Source organism: Dermacentor andersoni, chromosome 5, assembly GCF_023375885.2.
Source record: "Dermacentor andersoni chromosome 5, qqDerAnde1_hic_scaffold, whole genome shotgun sequence".
Taxonomy (NCBI): domain Eukaryota; kingdom Metazoa; phylum Arthropoda; class Arachnida; order Ixodida; family Ixodidae; genus Dermacentor; species Dermacentor andersoni.
Genome location: NC_092818.1, coordinates 68,903,596 through 68,910,389, shown reverse-complemented (window position 1 = coordinate 68,910,389; position 6,794 = coordinate 68,903,596).

Here is a 6,794-nt window from a genome sequence, read left to right as displayed (position 1 = left end):
GCATCCCCAATGTGGGTGATGTGCACTGAGCTCACCTCAACTGAGTATTCTGTGCTCGGGAAAGCGAATTTGAAGATGTCAAAGCCAAGTGAAGTCGCCTAGGCTGCGGTGCCTGGTTTTGAGACAGAGGTAGACCAATGCCAAAACGGCTTCCTTTCACTGCCTTAGCCTGCAGCACACCACCACAACTTTCTGATCAAACATATGTTTATTCAAGCTGTTCTTTCCTTCCTCTAATTTAATAATAACCAATTTTAGGAGCTGCAAATTAAGCTGACTTCAGAAGACTGCTGATTTTTAGCTACTTCTAGTAGCTTATTGCGTGGTTAATTTTCTACTTGGGCATGACATGCTTCGTGTTTAAAGAAATGAACTGTTTAACGAATTCTTGGAGTAATATTAGGACAGACAACTCTAACTGAGTGGTCACTACTTTTGTCGCAAAATGTGGCAATGAGTTAGGCAGATGCTGTCACGACAGCGTAGTGTTTAGGTTGTATGAGTATAGAAGAAACAAAATTGGGGTTGTAAAGTTTAAAGCCCTATTTTTCAACCTCTCTTTATACTGCTGACATTAGAGAGCGTTAGATTAGTGGACGCAAGTAGCATGCGTAAACAAGAACCCTGTTTGGGTATTTCTGTGACCCATGTGGTGTGCATAACCAAGCAGCACATGAGTCGCTTGCATGCTCTTATCCAATACTAGTATTTTAATTGCAAAGCAACCAATATCGCAGTAAGTCTGATCAACCTGCATCAATATGCTAGAAATTTTTAAGCACTTAAGGTGTGTCTGTTCAGTGTTTAAAGCACTTCACCACACCCTTGGCCACTATACTTGTGCTTTCCACTATTACTTGCTAATCAACTGTTGAGTTGTTTACATCGTTTTTCTGTGCTGTAAGATTAGTGTGACAGTCCTAATAAAATTATTAAAGTGAAGGTCTGGGCTGTTGTATGGGCCATGTCATTCTGAAACTGTTAGGTCTGACACTGTCAAAGCATTTGGCAACTTTAATAAGCTTCACCTCACTACAGATATGTATTGCGGTGGGACCATTCAGCATGTGAAAATAAAAATACCGCAAATAGAGAGTTCATGATCACCTGAGATTATAGTAAAGCGGGCGGGGAAGTATCTTCAGGGCAACGGGGACATCAAAGCTGGAACTAGGGCTGCCATACATCCCGTCACCGCAATACACTGTTTGCTTCATCGCATTACAAATTTTTTTTTTTTTGCGGTGAAGTTATTGCAGGCGCACATATACACATTCATTCGTCCCGACTTTACACAGAACCCTGCGTTCCATGCTAAATCTAAGAGCGCGAAAAACGGGCAGAGATGCAGCTGAACATAACAGGGCACAGTATACGCAGTGTTCCCTTAGTACCAATAATATTAAACATCTACTCTGCATTTTAGTTCGTGGAATTTTGGCAGACCATGTGATGTCACTAAAGCTCCGTTAAGTTCACAGCACTACACGATAATTGTCGTAAAGTCCACCATAAAAGTAAATCACATGAAGTCACGGATGGCGCACTAGCGCTGAACACGATTGAGAACATGCGCTGCCCCATTTCAAGAATGCGTGAACCGTCGTGAGCAAACACCACCTTAAGCATTATGTTACGTAACGTAAGTCGTGGTGAACAACGCGTACAATACTTCCGCCTACGACGCCCGTCAAGTGAAGGTGCATGTGCGATGGGATGACAAGGGCGAACATGGCGACGCTGCTGCACAGCGCCGGTTCGCAAATTGCATTGCCGAGGCGCTACGCCACTTCAATATTTCGATCGTCAGCCCCACTGAATTTTTCAGAAATACGGGTCTCACACCACCAGAGTTCACCGAGACCAAAAGCCGACATACCACACAACTACTGCTGCACGACTTTTCGCCAACAAATACTGAACCCACTGCGGAGACATCATACGACCAGCGGTCGGCGTGGACCGGAGATTCAACGAGCCACATGGCACCACGGCATCACTTGGCGCCATCATCGCGCCTTCTCAAAAGTACCTAAACGCATCGAGTTTCGTACAATAATTACTAGGGGGAACTCTGGCGCTAGTGTCTACGGGAGCTGCAATGAGAGCGGTTCTACCGGCATGGGAATTATGAGAAGTACATGGATTTGCCCAAACTTCGTCCTTTTGGCTGCAAACGGCTTTGCGACTGTGTAAACTCGTCATTTTCAACAATGTACTGCGTAATAAATAATTAAATGACCATTATTAAAATTGTCCGGTGGCAGGTTTCCAACACAGGAACTCTAGCACAGAAGCCTTATATTTAAACCATTAAGGCATGCACTATTTTTTATTTATTGCCTGTTTTGTACTACTATATATATATGAAAACAAATGACATTTGAGAAAACAATATAAATTAGCAAGTTTTCAGCACCAAGTGTCAGCCTTACAGGGCTGACTATTTTAGAATTTTTTGAGCGCGGTCAAGGGTTCCACCATCACAGCCACGCAGGTACTCTTGTGCTTTCTGAATTTCTGCAAATCTCGACATGCATTCTTGAAAAAGCATTCGTGCAGGCCGAGCATCTGGATCGCAGTGATACCCCGCCATACGGGCGCGCCATAGACAGTGAAGGCCAACTAGCATAATAAGGTCAAACGGTAGTCCCTCATCGTTTTCTATGGGTAAATATCTAATACCCTGTGGATCTAAAGGAAAGTCTTTTTTGATAGTCCTCTGAAGTACATCCCAAAAGAAAACACCCGCCCAGCAATGTAGAAATACATTATCTATAGTTTCTGGTTTCTTACAGATCGAGCAATGCGAGCCCCAGGGTAAGAAAAAACCACGATCTTCTAAAATGGTTTTCACAGTAAACGTACCCGTGTGAAGCTTAAAAAAGAAAGACTTCGTCCCTGGCGTTACTTGCATTCTTTCCACCCACTTAAGCACGTCTTGCCCCTGGCCTCCACTGTATATGGCCCTGTACATTGGCACATGGAGAACTACACCGCATTAATCTTTTTACAGAGTCTTACGTTTCACTGAAAAAATGTACTCATTTGAGAATCTAACGGACAAAAACCGTACACTTAAAATAACTTCTTTAAAAAATCCACAAACAGGACCGCTCATATTCGCTGTACAGACTACATAGCCAGGTAACGCGCTCCTTAGCCTCACTTGGCACACCGTGCGCAAGAAAGGATCGCTTAAGCCGCGGAAAAATAAAAACATGTTTAGGACCTGTCGTATAAAAATGTGTGTCATTCCCAAATCTCCATCTTTAACTCGCCTGAACATATTCATTCGACTGCATCGTTCCAAATTCGAAGCCCACACAAATGCTGCGAGGACTCGGTTCGACTTCTGTATATTTACCCTTAAACAATGCAATACCTGTATTACATACCAGAGTTTTGCGACAAAAATAGATTGCAAATTGTAGCTTTTGCAAACAGTGACAGATGTCCACCTTTCCACTTGTTCGCTTTTATCTGTGTTTCTCTTGTTTTATCTTGCCAATACTGATTGTTATTTTTGTAATATTCCAGCGTGACGCCTAGGTATTTAACGGGTGTCGTCAGCCACTTGACGTTGGCGAAAGTGGCCGGGGTGGAAGGCCATTCTCCGCGCCAGAAGCCAAGGCACGTTCCCCAGCTTACCATGCTTCCAGTTACATTGCCGAAACCCTTCACTACAGCGATAGCTGCAGTTACACGTCTTTATCTGTACAACAAACTGCGACGTCATCCGCAAACGCCAGAATTTTAACTTCCGATGCATTTAACCTGAAGCCGTGAATACTGCTGTTTTCAATTATCGCTAGGCACATTGTTTCTATATATATATACAGAACAGAAGAGGACTCAGAGGGCAGCCTTGGCGTACAGAACGCTTTAGGTTAATGGGGGCCCCCACTGACTTGTTAACAATTAAACGCGTAGTGCAATTTCGGTGCACCAAAGCTACCCCATCTCTAATGATGGATGCGACATTAATGTGGTCTAGGATGTCAAGCAAAATACCATGAGGTACACAATCAAACGCTTTCTCAAGATCGAGCTGTAGAATTGCTACCCCTGCTTGCATAATGTCGCAGCACTCCAACACGCACCGCATCTTATGTATATTAGTCCCAATCGACCACCCCATAATTCCACATGCTCGGTGAGGACCAACCAATTCCTTAATTACTTTCTGTAGCCGCCTTGCTAGCACTTTCATCAAGATTTTATAATCACAATTAGTTAGTGATATAGGCCTGTGTGAGGAAACCAATTTTAACTTCTCTGTCTCTTCTGCCTTTGGTATTAATACAGTATGTGCTTCCCCAAATGACCGGGGCAGGACATCTAGTTCGTAAGCCTCATTAAAAAGAACTGTAAGCAGATGAGACAATTCTTTTTTAAACATCTTGTAAAACGAAGCGCTGAGACCGTCGGGCCTTGGCGACTTGCCGAGATTCAGGTTATCTATAGCCTTTTCTACTTCCGTTTGTGTTATGGGTGATTCCAACTCTGTTCTGGTGTTATCTTGCAGCCGTGGCATTCTCTCAAGAAATTCTTATTTAAAACTCTCTGCATTCACACGTCTAGAATCAAAAAGCGCTTCGTAATGTCGAGCAAACGCACGTCCTATGCTGTCATCGTCTGTCATTACTATCCCATTGTCTTCAATAACATCTGTATGGTTCCGCCGGGCGCGACTTTTTTTGAGTCCAAGTGCGCGTTTTGTTGGACACTCATCTATAGCCATCGCGTCTACCCTTGCTCTCACTTGCGCTCCGCGATAACGGTTCTCATCATAAAGCTCGAATTTGTTTGATACTACGCAGATCTTCGGCATACACACCTGGCGTTTCGCATTCAAGCGCTGTTAGCTTTTCTAAAGTCATCTTGAGATTAAGCCACGGACGCATGCATCGACAAGCGAACGAAACGCCCTTATGAATTTATCGCGAGCATGCCGGTGCCTTGAGACGCTTGACGCGTTTCGTTTTGGCCACCTGGACAAGCTCAATCGTTGCAATCAACAGCAATTGCGCGTGTTCGCGGTGTCTTCTGCACTTCGAAGAGTACAGATTGCGCTGAAACTTACGACAATAAGATTTATATAGCGTAATATACAAAGCCACAAGAACGTCTGAATCCACAAGCACGAAGATCAAACAAATCCATGTACTTCCCATCATTCCCATGGTGGTACAACAACTGCAGCGCCAGAGTTCCCTCTAGTAATTATTGTAGGAAACTCTATGCCTAAACGATCCTGTCCCTAGGAACCTAGGATCAGGTCACGTGAGGGATTTTTGTACATATATACATAGAGTTACTATACTGACTCTAGAGGACAAGCTACCCATAGGGCCCATGCATTGAAATCGGGAACCGCAAGAGCGCCGCCATGTTGCTACGCGCCGAGGTTGCCACCTCTTGAGACGCTTGCTAGACTTAGTGACAGTAGTCAGTTTTAATCCGGCAACCGTTGCAGCGTAGCAGCATGGCGTCTCGCTTGTAGAGTCGTGATGTGTGCGTGCAGCCGTGTGTTTGGGCTTTATAAGTTGGTTCTTTATTCTATGTTGCGGGACGGTGTGGGTGTGGTCCATGTTGGCCGTACAGGTGGCAGTTATACAACCGAGGGATGATCCTGTTGAAGTTTCCGGCGGTATGCGGTTTTCAGCGGTCACGCCTGTTGCAGGAGTGTCACTCGACGAGGTTACGAGCTTGAAGCTGTGGTCAGATTCCTCGTTGGCGTTCCGTAATTCTCTTCGCACGGGCGCGGTATGTTGCAAAAGCCGCTTTCGCGATCTATCGTCGCGACGATAGATCGTGTTTCTTTATTATTATAAGTACTGATCCAGCTGTAGGGCACATGTAACCGACAAACGGAAGTCTCAGGAGAGCACCTGAGATTATAATAAAGCAGGCGGCGCAGGAACTCCAGGGCACCCAAGGGACAGTGGGGGGATCAAAGCTCGAAGCAGAACGGTACGTAGGTTGGGGCCGCCGAGGCAGGTGTGTGCCAGGGAGTGTTCGCACGGATAGCTCCCCTGGCACGGGCAGCAGTGCCTCGCAAGGTCGAGATACTTTAAAGGCACCTGCGCCCATGATCTTTCTTTTGCCTCGGTGCAGTGAGCACGATTAACCAGAATAATATGAAGGGCATCTGGTGCAGTCGCGAACGCGTCATGGCAAATGTAGCTCGCGTCGCCTGGCGTGTGTAGTAATATCAGAGTTGGTTGTATGAACTTTATGCATAATACGCTTTGTTACGGTACCTTAACGGAATGGGTCTAGAGGACGGTGTTGGTAAATTTTTTTCGTACCGCCCTAATCCTATACCCCCCACTACAAACACACATATATCCCTTTTTTTATGTATACATACAATTCCTTGCCATGACGAATCATAGCCTCCTTTATTTTTGAAAAATAAAGGAGGCTATGGACGGATGACCAGTTCAAGCAACGCTGGTACAAGTTGTCAACTTGTCAGTAACTGTCTTAGGAATCACTGCAATAAACGCAATTCCACGATCGGATTGTTTGCTTTCATTTTTTATTGTAACACTGAGGACTACATAGAACTTTATTTTGTATATGTGAGAGAAGTATGTGGATATCACGAGCTTGAGCCAATGTGCGATACACAAAGTAACTGCTACAACATGAACTGCATTGAGGGCCACACAACACATACGTAATTAAAGGCGCAAAATATAGGGGGAAGCTCCAAAATACGCTCTGTAGCACTGCAAAGTATAACATATATTGTATGTGTCCAATAAATGTTCAAAAAAACAATG